Genomic DNA, 14,932 nt, shown 5'->3' with positions numbered 1-14,932 from the left:
GAAATTGTTAATTTTTTTAAGAGCACAGAAAATCAAACTATTCCGAATGTACTGAAAACCCTACAGAAGCTGCACAAAGCATGCAGCCGCTGATTTCATTGTACATTTCATTGTACATTATTTACTTATACAACCTACAAGCCCAAAAGCTTTTAAAGTGGTGTACATCTGGGTATAGTAGGTATCTTTCTGTCCTTGAATTTACACCTGAGACAATGAATAATTATATAATTTTCTCAAAGTCACAGTGGCATGAGATCTGAATCAGAGTCCCCTGGTTCCCAACCTGCAGCTTTAACCATACTCTGAGTTAATTTTTCTTTCTGCCTTATATAGCTCAGAGCTCCTGATAGAAAGCCAACATCACAAATATAGAAGTAGTTGATGTCACCATTCCACCAATCAAATCAGAAAAGCACAATATTGGAATTAAACAAACTAAAGCTGTATTTGGGATACTAATGATGTATTTCATTCAGCCCCTGGCCAGAAAACTCTGCTAACACAGGATGTTGCTCACCTTTTCATAAGAACATAAGAAGTTGCCTCCGCTGAGGCAGACCATAGGTCCATCCTGCTCAGCGGTCCGCTCCCGCGGCGGCCCATCAGGCCCATTGCCTGAGCAATGGTCTATACCTATCTGTACCCCCCAATCCCTTTTTCTTCTAGGAATCTATCCAAACCTTCTTTGAACCCATTTAGTGTTTTCTTGTCCACAACAGCCTCTGGAAGCGCGTTCCATGTATCTACCACCCTCTGAGTGAAAAAGTACTTCCTAGCGTTTGTTCTAAACCTGTCCCCTTTCAATTTCCCCCAATGCCCCCTTGTACTTGTGGTGCCCCTTAATTTGAAAAATCTGTCTCTGTCTACTTTTTCTATGCCCTTCAGGATCTTGAAGGTTTCTATCATGTCTCCTCTAAGTCTTCGCTTCTCCAGGGAGAAAAGTCCCATCTGCTTCAATCTGTCGGTATATGGGAGATTTTCCATTCCCTTTATCAGTTTGGTTGCTCTTCTTTGTACTCCCTCAAGTACCGCCATGTCCTTCTTGAGGTATTAAGAAAATTTCTCACATATAGTCAGATAATTGTTCAGCAATATCATATCTGTATCCACAGTGTAACCTATTTCAGTCCTTTTTAAATGTTCTGAGCTGTGTCTGGTGTTCAGAAAATACTGTGTGTATATCTATTGCACAATGATGACATCTAGTGGCCAGATTCTGAATGCATGAATACCAGGTTCTGGCAAGGAGTAAGAGTCTGGGGTTCCTGACCAAGGACTCTCACTGCAGTGACTGAGTTTGAAAGAGTGGGGTGGGGATGGAGGTATAAATATAAAGTAGGGTTACCATATGACTCCAGAAAAAGGAGGCTGGATTGAGACATCCAGGTTTTACTTCCATTGAAAGAAATTGAACTAAGAAGTTGCCTCCGCTGAGGCAGACCAGAGGTCCATCTCGCCCAGCGGTCCGCTCCCGCGGCAGCCCATCAGGCCCATTGCCTGAGCAGTGGTCCCTGACTATCCCTATGACCTACCTCTACTCCTATCCCTATGACCTGCCTCTACTCCTATCCCTATGACCTACCTCTACTCCTATCCCTATGACCTACCTCTACTCCTATCCCTATGACCTACCTCTACTCCTATCTGTACCCCTCCATTCCTTTATCCTCCAGGAACCTATCCAAACCTTCTTTGAAGCCTTGTAACGTGCTCCGGCCTATCACAGCCTCTGGAAGCGCGTTCCATGTATCCACCACCCTCTGGGTGAAAAAGAACTTCCTGGCGTTTGTTCTAAACCTGTCCCCTTTTAATTTCTCTGATAGAGACATCTGGGTTTTACTTCCAATTTGTCCCCGTCCCCACAGGAACTCAATTTCCCCATTCCATCTCGCAAGTTTTGTCGCCGTCCTTGCCCCATTCCTGTAAGCTCTACCTTAACCGCACAAGCCTCGAATGCTTATAATTTTAAAGTGTTTGAGGCTTGTGCAGATGAGGTTGGAGTTTGCAGGAATGGGGCAGGGACAGGAAAGAACTCGCGGAGATGGGACGCGGAAATGAGTTCCTGCGGGGACAGGGAAAAATTTGTCCCCGTGTCATTCTCTACTTCCAATGAAAGCAAAACCCGGATGTCTCAATCCATCCTCTTTTTTTCTGGAGCCATATGGTAGCTGTATAACATGGGGAAAAACCCGACAGTCAAGTTCCACTTGAACTGGAAGCCCAAAGAAACAGAAGGAGCAAAAAAGTTTGAATTAAATCCATCGAGTAATCTTTGGAGATGCATCCATTAAATCTTTTCTGTCATATCATTTTTCTAACTGGAATTGATGTGTATCTATTTTTGTGTTTTCATCATTATAGAGTCCGTTTTCAGCTGATTTGGTTACTATGTGTAATCATTGATGTTGAAGCATAAATTAATATACATAAAACCAACAGTGTTAAATGCACATATAGGGCTGAGTTCAGTAAATGGTGCCCAGCACTGTTTTATAAAGCGCGCTCTGGGATGAGCACTCTTTACAGAATAATGTTGGGTACTAATACCATGCCCAACGTTGGGTGGGAGGACTTATGCCAGCTGAAATAGGTGTAAATCCTGATGTGCAAGTTGAGCGCAAATCAACAGTACTCTATAATATTGTGCACAGTTTTCTAGAACACCCCTGAAATATCCATGCAATTTTGGGTGGCAAGTCAAATATGCTCAAGACAAATGCGCGCAGACATTTGCAGCCAGACAATACCACGCAAGACAATTGTCCACCAGCATTGCGTGCTATTTTCTAGCACGATATACACCTGCACGCATTTGTCCTGCTCCCAAATGTCTGCGTGCATTTCACTAAATGCATTTGTCTTGCGCGCATTTGACTATGAACCACAATTTTGTGTGATATACTTAAGTTAGATGCTGTCCAATGTTCCTTTTAAGCTGTGCAGCTGTGCGGCAACACACCTTCCGGTAAGAGGGCATGCAGCTGTTCCGAGTCACTGTGCAGTCTAATCACCAGAGCCATTTTTCTTCTGCTTTCTCACTGCTGCCTCTCTCCTTTACTGCAAGCTCTTCAACCCCCCCCCCCCCTCCTCCTACCACAGCATGGCACCTCTTCATTCCCTTTTTCTGCTGGCATGCAAATGCGCATAGCAGTCTCTGACAAAAGCTGCAGCCGACCCAGCTCACAGGAAGTGCATCACGGGTGGGATGTGGCACAGGAAAGGCCCTGGCAGGGCTGACCTAGAAACAGCCTGTATTTGGTGCTGATTGTGCCAGTGACTGGCAGGGTAGGGATGATGAAGAGGTGCTGTTGAACCCATGGGAGGCAGGAATGGAGCAGGGCAGGAATCGTTTATAGTGGTAATGGAATGGATGTCAGGGTTCAAAGGATGAGGAAGAGGGATCACATGTTGGAAGGAAGTGGGGAGGATATTGGATTGGATGGCAGTGGAGAGGGCAAGGAGGTACATTTATGGATGGATATGAGGAGAAAGAGGACACATGATGGAAGTGGAGATGAGAGAGGGGCAGATGGATGGAAGTGTAACTCACCCTGGATAAGGGCGGGGGATAAATAAACAAAACAAGTGATGAAGAGAGAGAGAGGGGCAGGCAGATGATGGATGGAAATGGGGAGGAGAGAATGGCAGATGATGGAAGGAAGTGGAGAGAATAGAGGGGCAGGTGATGGATGGTAATAGGGAGGAAAGAGAGGGGCAGGTGATGGATGGAAATGGGGAGGAAAGAGAGGGACATTATGGGTGCAAATGGAGAGGAAAGAGAGGGGCAGATGATGGATGCAAACGGGGAGGAAAAAGAGGGGTAGATGATGGATGAAAATGGGGAGGAGAGAAAGGGACATGATGGAGGATAGAAGTGGGGAGAGAGAAGGACATGATGGATGGAAGTGGGGAGGAGAGAGAGGGACATGATGGATGGAAATGGGGAGGAAAGAGAGGGGCAGATGATGGATGTATGTGGGGAGGAGAGGGGACAAATGCTTAATGGAAATAGGGAGGAAAAAGAGGCTCATGTTGGATGGAAGCGGGGAAGAGAGAGGGGGGCAGGCAGTGGATGGAAACATAGAGAAGGATGAAAGACGGGGGGAGAGGGCATATGCTGGATGGAGGGGAAGAGAACAGAGTTAGAGAATAAGATGATATGAAATAGGAGAGCCAGGGTGAGTGCAAGAGGTAGCAAGATGTAGGTAGTCACAATAAAAAAAGAGAAATTGAGGATTGGATAGTAAGAAAAAATTAAATCTGGACAGAGGCAGAAAATTGAAGATAGCTGAAAGTAAAAGGAAGAGAAAAAAACCTGACAAATGGGCAGGAAATCCTGACAAGACGAGAAAAGCAAAAAACATCAACACAACTGAAAAAATAAATAGCCAGAAAACAAAGGTAGAAAAAAAGAATTTTATTTTTTGTTTAAGATAAAGTAGTGTCTTATTGGATTAATTTTAATACATTTTTAACTAACTTTAGAGACCAGCAAATCTGATCTATGAATGCAAATCATGTATCATGTATTTCTTGAACCAATATTTAACTGGTTGAAAGCAACATCGTCACTGAGACTCTTAACCACTAGGTGTCAGACTATTCCCATCTATGAGATATGGTTCATCGGGATATGGGATATGGTTCAACTGTGGCACAGCAGTAACTTCCTTTTAATAAATTTAATAAGTACTGTGACAAGAGTGGTAGACAGTGAGCCATGGATACACTTGGGGCTGGATTCAGTAAGCGGCACTCAAAATTTGGCGCTGGGGAAAAAAAATCAGCTCCAAGTTGTTTGCCATTTACAGAACATTGCGTAGAGCAGATTTCTGCGCCAAGCTGTGGGTGTGAGGATTTGCACTAACTAAAACCTGGTGTACAATCCTGGCATATAATTTAGGCACAGATCTTTGGTCTTCAGTACTACTGTGCACATCTACTTTAGGAGACAAATGAAGACTTACTTATTTCAAAGTTCTTGGGTCCTTAGTTCTATCTTTCTTTTACAGTGTAACACGATCAAACCTCCTTTTTTTAAAAAAAAAAACAAAAAAAACACCTTCTTTGCTAATCTGGCAATCTAGAAAACAAAGAGACCGTTGATAAGCTTTTCTTTGTTGTAAACCGCCAAGGTCTGGTGGTATATAAGAATAAAGTTATTATTATTATAAAGGCAAAAATATTGATTGGGTCAAAATAGCAAAATGTTTTTCAATTTAAAAAAGACCAAATATGTCTAAACAGGTATATATATATTTTTTTTTATAAGGCTCTTAACCACCACATTAATTTGTGGTTGTAAAGATAATGTGGTATGGTGTCCAGAGAGTATATCTAAAGTCCTTGGATCTACTTTCAATGTAAATCCTTAAGTAAACATTAACCCCCCCACCCCCCTTTACCGCCATGGTGGCGACTGCCGGAATGCAGCAACTGCGCTGAAGCCCATTAATTCCCAATGGGCTTCAGTGTGGTTACTGCAGGCCACTGCTGTAATCCCCTTTGTAAAAGAGGGTCTAATTCTGTGGAGGTGTAATAATAGAACAGTGTGTAGGAAGATGCAAGCACAAATCCTAATTGTTGTCAATTAACACAAACAATTATTGCTCCTGCAGGGAGTGTGGAGGACTGAAAGAGGATTTTGCATTCATAAATAATCATGATCTTCTAGTATGAGACGTGTTCATTGTGTGCATCTCTGCGTCCATGTTCCTTCCAGACTCAAAAATATTTACTTCCTAAGGAATGTGGAGGAACATTTTCGATATGACATCTAAATCTGAGTTTAGACGTTTTGCGGAAGATGCACAAAAATCCAGTCCCAAACGTATCCATTTTCAAAACTGGAAAACATCTATCTTGGATTTTTGGGTTTTGTTGTTTTGTGGGTTTTTTTACAAACATGGCCATTTTTTAAAAATGTATGTGTATCTTTTTGAATCAAGATGTGTGTCTATATTTTTGAACCATTTTTGAAAAGGAAAAAAACCCAACCCACATCAAAATGAAAAATGCACAAAATAAGCCATTGGGATGTAGAAGGGGCCAGCATTTGTACTAGACTGGTCACACTGGACCCAACTATACACCACCTGAATATCCCTTATGCCTCACATGTGGGATTTCAGTGGAGTTTGGAAGGCTCACAGATTCCACCACAAGTGTAGTGGTTAGGCTAGCAGGGGTAGGAAATTCTGGTCTGCGAGAGCCACAGGCAGGTCAGGTTTTCATGATATCCACAATAAATATGCATGAGAAAGATTTGCATCTCAAGGAGGCTGTGCATGCAAATCCATCTCATATATATTCATTGCGGATATCCAGAAAACCTGATCTGCCTGTGGCTTTCGAGGACCGGAATTGCCTACCCATGGGCTAGAGCAGGGGTGCCCAATACGTCGATCGCAGAGTGGGTTCCCTTCTTTTTTTTCCCCTCCTGACTGGCCCGCTCCTGAATTCTGCTGCTGCCGCCGCTGCTCAACATTTAAAAAAAAACCAGCTTGGAGAATTTATGCTCCGGGGGCTAACGTGTGCTTCCCTTCTCTTCCCTCTGAAACCGGAAGTTATGTCGGGGGGGGGGGGGGGGGGAGAGAAGGGAAGTCGGCACGCACATGTTAGAGCCCCGTTCGCAGGCTAAAGCAGGATACAGGTCAGTAAAGCTTACAATTTGCTCTTCTTGCTGCCAGGTCCTGCCTACTTTCTGTTTCCTCAAAGGCAGGACCCGGCAGCATTTCTCCCAATAGGTCGATCTTGGGCCGATCAGCCTTCCTCTCCCCGACGTCAATTCTGCCGTCAGAGAGGAAGTTCTGGCCAGCGGAACTTTCTCTTGGACGGCAGAATTGACGTCGGGGAGAGGAATGCTGGTGGGCCCGAAGCAGGGAGAGCTTGGCCGGCGGCGGGCGGCTTTGGGGCCTGTTATCCGATGGCAGCGGCAGTGGCAATGGCTTGGGGGAGGGCAGGGAGGGAGAAAGAGGGCAGGCAGGGAGAAAGAGGGCAGGCAGGGAGACAGAAGGAAAGAAGAGAAACAGAAAAAAAGAAAGGGGGCATGAAGAGAGAAAGAAAGAGAGGGCAGGGAGAGAGGAAGAAAACGTTGGGGGGGTGGAATGAGGTCAGGAGGAGAGGAAGCATACAGACTAAAAGAAGGGAAGAAAGATTGGATGCACAGTCTGAAGAAGAAAGTGCAACCAGAGACTCATGAAATCACCAGACAAGGTAGGAAAAATGATTTTATTTTCAATTTAGTGATCAAAATGTATCTGAATTTATATCTGCTGTCTATATTTTATACTATGGTCCCCTTTTACTAAACCGCAATAGAGGTTTTTAGCGCAGGGAGCCTATAAGCGTCGAGAGCAGCGCTGGGCATTCAGCGCAGCTCCCTGCGCTAAAAACTGCTATCGTGGTTTAGTAAAAAGGGAGGGGGGTATTTGTCTATTTTTGTATGGTTGTTACTGAGGTGACAGTGCATAGAGTCATCTGTCTTGACCTCTTTGAAAACCCCCGGAATAAGAATGATAATTAACATTTTCTATGCGTAGAGTGTATTTTGTGTTTTTTTTAATTTTATTGTTGGTAGATCATTTTGACTTGGTCATTTTAAAAGTAGCTCGCAAGCCCAAAAAGTGTGGGCACCCCTGGGCTAGAGTATAGGCCTGAGTCCCTATCTTGCTGCCTGCCAGGGTACTCCAGGAACCTACTTGCTGCTCTATTAGGACTGGCCATAACATCTGAAGCTGTCATACAAGCAGGTATATACTGTTTCATTTACATCTTTAGGGGTGGGAGGGGGGTCAATAACCACTGGGGCAGTATGGGGAGGTCATGCTTACATCCTTCATGCTTACATCCATCTGTTCAGTTTGGGCACCTTTTTGGCATGTAGTCATTATTAAAACAGGTCTAGCCCCAGACGTCTAACTTGTACCCTGGACGTATTCTGAAATGTTTGATTATGGCAGAAAACTGTCCAAGTCATAAGCCTGCCCTAGTCCTGTCCACATCACACCTCTAACACGCCCTCTTAAGATTTAGACTAACTACTGATCAGCAGCATAGACATCTGTCTAGAACAGGGATCTCAAAGTCATTCATTGAGGGCCGCAATCCAGTCGGGTTTTCAGGATTTCCCCAATGAATATGCATTGAAAGCAGTGTATGCACATAGATCTCATGCATATTCATTGGGGAAATCCTGAAAACCCGACTGGATTCCGGCCCTCGAGGACCGGAGTTGCCCATCCCTGACATAGACACTCTAATCCAGGGGTCTCAAAGTCCCTCCTTGAGGGCCGCAATCCAGTCGGGTTTTCAGGATTTCCCCAATGAATATGCATTGAAAGCAGTGCATGCACATAGATCTCATGCATATTCATTGGGGAAATTCTGAAAACCCAACTGGATTGCGAGACCCCTGGTCTAGAATATAGGTTTCAAAAATAGCGAATTGGAAGGGTTTGGTGAGAAAAACGTCCACGTGCCCCTTTACGCCTCTTTTTGGATGCGTTTTCTCTTTTGAAAATGATCCCATTGCAAATTAGTATCCCCCATAACACGAGAAGTAATCTAGGTGGAACATTTTATCTTTGTTCATTAGAAATGGTAGTAATGATAGAATTCTGTAATATTCTAAGCTGACTATTTAACACGTAAACAAGAAGTTCTACAGAGATCACTTGGTCACTTAAATAAAGATAATAGCCCACTAGGATCAGTTTTATTGCAAACAGTCAAGTCTAAACTTCAAAGGACTCACTGCAATCGTCGCTCAATGGATTGCTTTATTTTCTCCTGCAAGTGGTCTTAGAGGCCAGCAGGATCACATGGCCAAACAGCTCAATAAACAGGATTCTAGAAACTTCTCTGTTGGGCCGTGATAGTCTGAATAGGTGTATTTACAAGAAAAGAGGAAGAACTGTACTGTAGTCTATTCATGGATAATTATGTCTGGTGACTTCCTTTTCAGAAAACGGCCTTTTTAAAATTTGAATATTAGTTCATTCATTACAGCCATTTGTTTTATTATTATTATAATGAAGGGTTTAGAGGCATGCTTGTATATATTCTTTACCTTTTTTTTTTTTTTAGTTCTTATATAATAAATATATAGGATCAGTATTCATAAGTCCTGTACTTTTTGCTATTGGCATGGGATGGACGCACACAAGCACACTTGCTAGAAAATCAACTACTTTTAATCACTTATATAGCGCTGTACGTTTCGACATTAACATTAGCATTCATATATATATATATACCTGCATATATATAATGTAATCAACAACCAATAAACACACACACTAATTAACTCTTCACATCATCTCGGCTCACAACTCAGTCCAAATAAAGCATCAAATACCCCCAAAGCGGCGTCACAATTCTAGCTCCCTTTAATTTCGCACTTTTAGAACCTACGGTAGCGTCAGGCCAGGCATCCCCTCGTAGCGGTGTCGCCTACGAGTGCTACATTTAAATTATTTATGAACTCGTTTCCCTGCCGCCTCCTAGACCAGTGCCCCCGTTTTCCACCCTCGCTGCACAGCTCTGACCTCTCCACCTTACCCCAAACCCCTGCTTGACCCTCCAACCGCCATCCCAAAGCCTAAGGACCACCAAATCCACCATAACACAAAACAAAATACACGGGAGGGGGAGGGGTGGGGAAATTACAACAGGTGCCATCTAACCCTCTCCTTCCCTGTTCCTCACAAACTAATCCCTCAAGCCCGCCAAAAGTGCCCTCCAATCCCACGGTTTGTTTATTTAGCTCCATATGTACTGTCTTACATAGCCTTCACTGCCCACCTCACCTCACTTTATTCCTCCCCCCCCACCCAAACCCATTTACACAAATCCCACCTGCAGGTGCTCAGCTTAGCTAATGTTATTAACACACCAGTCTGGTGTGTCTCCTTAATAGACCATCCGAAAAATGAATAGATTTTGGTCATATTCCATATACAGTCAAACCTTGGTTTGCAAGCATAATTTGTTCCAGAAGCATGCTTGTATTCCAAAGCACTCAAATATCAAAGCGAATTTCCCCATAAGAAATAATGGAAACTCAGATGATTTGTTCCACAGCCCCAAAACCTTAATACAAAATACTATACGTACTTGTATTGCAAGACCTCACTCGTTTAGAACAGTCACTACACTCCCGTAGCTTCAGAGAGAGAAGAACCATCAGCTCAGTTGTGCTGATGTGACTTACAACTACTGGAGTAATAAAATATACCAGATTAGGGGAAGCATTCATTAATTGCAATTATAAACGTAGCCTCAAAGACTCAACGAGCGCCAATCCAAAGCAAGGTTGCAGCACTATCATAGGCCAGGTTAGACCGGAAAAAAATGAGCAAAAAAACAAAAACCTGAAAAAGAAAGGAAAAATCTCTTGCTCAGAGACAAAAACCAAAACAGTCAAACCGTGCACGTGAGAAAGCCTTGCGCTCACGCTGCCTCTGGTTGCAGTTTTATATCTTTTCCCCTTTTCCAACTTATCACGGAGGAGGCAGCGGAAGGCGGAGTGCTCCTCAGATTGGGTGCGACAGAGGGGAACTGGAAGTCACTATCACATGACAAAGGCCTTGGAGATGGTTACAGTTTTATCCTCCTGTCTGTGGTTTCCATTTGTCATCTTTGGGCGTAGGTTGCTAAATCCACACAGTTCTCGAAGAGACTAATTGGGACCCCTGAAGAAGACTTTTCTGGGTCGAAACATGGACCCTGTTGGGTCCTCTTCATTGACTGAAATTGTGGATATACCTCGCTGTTTTAAGATAGTGAATTATCTTCTTGTTGTAATAAAGCCGACATCAGCAACATCAGATTCCACAGTTCTTTTTTGTTTTAAACCAATAAGATCAACATTCCCCGCCCCCCACACACACACACAAACCCCCCCCCCCCCCCACTAATATATGAGAACAATTGTTTTCTGGTTTTAAAAAGTCAAAAATAAATCAAACACACTGCTGAATAAAAACAGCCACTGACCCCCCTCTTTTATGAAACTGTGCATAGAGCCGCGCTAAATGGCCCACGCTGCTCCCGATGCTCATAGGAACTCTGTGAACATCGGGGGCAGCGTGGGACATTCGGCACGGCTCCCTGTGCTAGAAACTGCTAGCGCAGTTTCGGAAAAGGAGGCCTTAGCTGTCCCTCTCCGAGCATGGATCTTTGAGCTAGGACTGTGAGGCGGTGGAGCACAATTCCTTTCACTGCAGCAACACTCCGGAGAAACAAATACCACAATTTCCCTCCAGGCCTCATTCATCAGTGCATCACATGCAATCAATCGCATTCAGTAAGGTGCCATTTTCAGTGGCACCAACCAATTTAGGCGCCATTTATAGAATCATGCCCCAGTGGCATAGCAAGGGTAGGAGGTGCCCGTGGCGGGGGCGCACCCCCCTTGCCCTCCTCTCTGCCCTCCCCTGCTCCTTCTGCGCCATTCCCCGCATCTGTACCCTCCTCTCCACCCCACTCCCCCACTCCTTCCATGACACACTCGTGCCCTTCCTTCCCACCCCCATACCTCTTTAATTCTTCAGCAGCGCGAGCAGCTTCTCCGGCCTGCTACTTGCTCTGGCTTTTCCTCTGACATCACTTCCTGGCCCCGTGACCCAGAAGTGATTTTGGAGGGAAAACCAGGCCTGTGCATGCAGCAGGCTAGAGTAGTTGCTCGCACTGGCAAAGTTTATAAAGACCGTAAGGCGAGGAAGGACAGTCCTATCTATAGGTGGCGAGGGTGGCGTGAGGATGGGGCGGATAGGTGATGATGCCCCTGTCTGGCTCCCCCTTACTATGCCACTGTCAGGCTCTATATCTTTAAACAGCAACTGTCTCACTTTATATTGACTTTTCTTCATTTCAATCATATTTATAGATTAATAACTGACAGAAATAAAAAGTTAATATAAGAACTGCCAGCTGTTCAAATATTTAAGAACTAATATGTCTGGTCATTATTTAAACTCTATGTCAGCCATGGCATTTAAATAATTCACTGATGTGTAGTGCTACTAGATATACAGTATAGACCGCTTTTTTGCTGATATTCAGCCAACGGCGATCAACATTCTGCTGACTTCCGCTAGCATTATTCCTAGAAATTCAAGGCCAGGCCAGATCTGGGCTCTGGCCTGGAATTTCTGGCTCTACGGAGCTGGCCAAACTTTGCTGATTTTGTGCAATATTCGTGCTATAAGAACCGCCTATAGATAGGATTGCCTTTTATGAAGTCCCATTTGTGCAGTTAAATTAAGTGCTGGCCACGCTTTTACGGTCTGTATCCTAAAAATGATGAGATGGTTCCGATAGGCTGGAGTGAGCTCTGACGGCAACGACAGTACTGGGCGAGCTTCTGCAGTCTATGGCTCAAAAATATACAATTTAATCATGAATTTATAAATGGGCAGATTGGATGGATCATTACTATGTTACTATGGGGTCCTTTTACTAAGGCACGCTAACCAATTTAGCGGGAGCATGCCTTAACAGAAGGACCCCGGCCCTATGTAAGGTTTGTTCCTAGCAGTTTTATAGATTTGTGAGACCAGACTTCCTTGATTTGACTGGAGGTTATTCCATGTTTTATATTCGAAGAAATAGTAATAGGTTTACAATACCCTTCCTCCCCCCCCTCCTCCCCGATATTCAGAACCCCTGCGAATATCGAAAAACCGCAAATACGGTTTTTCACCTGGGGAGGCAGGAGAGGGCAGCTGGAGGAAATCACACGCGGTATGCTTCGACCGCCTCTTCCTGAACTAAAGTCAGGCTTTACCAATCTGGAGCTGCTTTGACACACAGCCCGACTTTAGCACAGGAAGTCCCGGTCGGAGACTACCACGAATGACCAGGGGAACACTGTATATAACTGACAGATTCCTTATAGCATCTTATAAACATAGAAGAGGATCATATGCTTTGTTTCTTTTTCCATCTGTTCAGGGTTGTGAAAGCAAGAAATCTTTGGATCATACATGAGCATTCCAGGCTGCTTCCTACGATAAGGAATTTCGACCTTTGTTGAGTAGCGCTTGTTTTTTCAAACATTTTAGAACTCAATTGAAAACTCACTTTTTTTCAAAGTACCCGGTGAATTAATTTATGTTTCTTATGTCATTTTATTATTAATCTTTTGTTAACCGCATTGAACTTACGGTTACGCAGTTTATAAGTATGATGTTATGTTATTTAAACATTTATTGAAGTAAGAAAGAAGATAATGAGCTATAACACAGTAACCGATTGGGCATCTCAACATAAGCCATATAGGGTAATAATAGATGGAGTTTAAAAGAGTTGGAAATTTCACACGATACTTTATCGTATAGTTCAGAGGTAGGCAATTCCGGTCCAGGTTAGGTTTTCAGGATATCCACAATAAATATGCATGAGATAGATTTGCATCTCAAGGAGGCAGTACATGCAAATCCATCTCATACATATTCATTGTGGACATCCTGAAAACCTGACCCGGCTCTGGTTCTCAAGGACCGGAATTGCCTACCTCTGGTATAGTTATTTGATTAAAATTTACCTGAAAGCACACGGTCATTGAAGTTTTACTGCATTTACATTAGTGTGAGAGGTAGGAGAGCTTGTCAGGTCATCGTTCAAAGCCTGTCAGCCCACGTTTATGAGGCATTGTCATCTGAGATTCTGTGGTCTAACCACCTGCTAGCCACTCTATCTCTGGGATCGAGAACTGCTGATTAAACACTTTTGACAGAATTAACCATGCTCGCTGAAGCATTTTAACAGTAATCTGTAACTGATAAAGACATAAAACTGCAATCTACATAACGGACAGAAATTTACCAGCTGTTTGTGTGAAATAATCCTGGGGTGAAATTAAGAACACAGTTACAAGGGAAAGAAAGCTAGGATGGCTTTATTTATGCATTTGAGCAAAGACACCTGAAGTGGTATCATTTTTAGGCACACCTGTCTAAACTATGGAAATGATTATGCATCAAAATTTAAAAGGGGAATGAATGAAAGTAGTTAAGAGCTCCTGACTCAAAATAATATATACCGGTAGTTAGATTTTGCTAAGTAAAACTATACTTTTCTCACATCCATAAAATCATATTGTTGGGAGGACTCAGAAGGGATGGGGGTCTGGCGGGGGATGCCCGCTATGTTCAGGGGGGTGGGGGGTTCTGGCAGAAGGGACTGGATATTTCTCCTGCCAGCGATGTACAGGGGGGATGGGTGGCTGCAGTCGCAGCCGCTAAACTTATCGCAGCAGGGAGATCCCTTGCCGCGATAAGCTCAGCGGGTGCGTCTGCTTACAGTGTAGACCAGTAGGGGGTAGTGCAGAGGTGTCCAAAAGGTCAATCGCAATCGACCAGTAGATCACAAAGGCAACGCAAGTCGATTACGGAGCACATCCCGGGCTCTGCGATAGACTCGTGTTGCCTTTGTATTCTGTTCTCCCTGCTTCCCCGACACCAGGCCAGGTGGGTACAAGCGCCGGGCCCGCAGCTTGCCCCCCCCCAACAAAGTCAATTCTGATGTCAGAGAGGAAGTTCCAGGCTAGCCAATTGCTGCCTAGCTGGCCCGGAACCTCTTCTCTGACGTCAGAATCAATGATGGGGGGAAGGCTTGTGGGCCCGGCACTTGTACACGCCTGGCCTGGCGTTGGGGAAGCAGGGAGAAATCAGCAGCAGTGGTGACTTGGGGGGGGGGGGCAGGGAGAGAAAGAAAGAAAGAAAGAAAGGAAGAAAGGGGAGGGGACAGGGAGAGAGAGAGAAAGAAAAAGTTGGACTCATGGAGGGTGATGCTGGTTGTGGAATGGAATGAGGTCTGGAGGAGAGGAAGCATATAGAAGGCAGAAAGAAAGACATATTGGAATTACAGTCAGAAGAAGAACGTGCATTCAGAGACTCATGAAATCACCAGAGAGCAAAGGTAG

At 44.2% G+C, this 14,932-nt stretch overlaps 1 protein-coding gene across 1 annotated transcript in view; it reads left to right on the top strand.

Annotated features, from left to right (window-relative positions):
* Positions 1–14,932, top strand: part of SPIC (Spi-C transcription factor) — a 92,594-nt gene that overhangs the window by 8,889 nt on the left and 68,773 nt on the right. The gene's annotated exons all lie outside the window — the stretch shown is intronic.

Source organism: Geotrypetes seraphini, chromosome 7 (genome assembly GCF_902459505.1).
Source record: "Geotrypetes seraphini chromosome 7, aGeoSer1.1, whole genome shotgun sequence".
In the NCBI taxonomy this organism is placed as follows: Eukaryota; Metazoa; Chordata; class Amphibia; order Gymnophiona; family Dermophiidae; genus Geotrypetes; species Geotrypetes seraphini.
The sequence above is the reverse complement of the archived record's forward strand: the minus strand, read 5'-3'. Positions and strand labels throughout refer to the sequence as shown.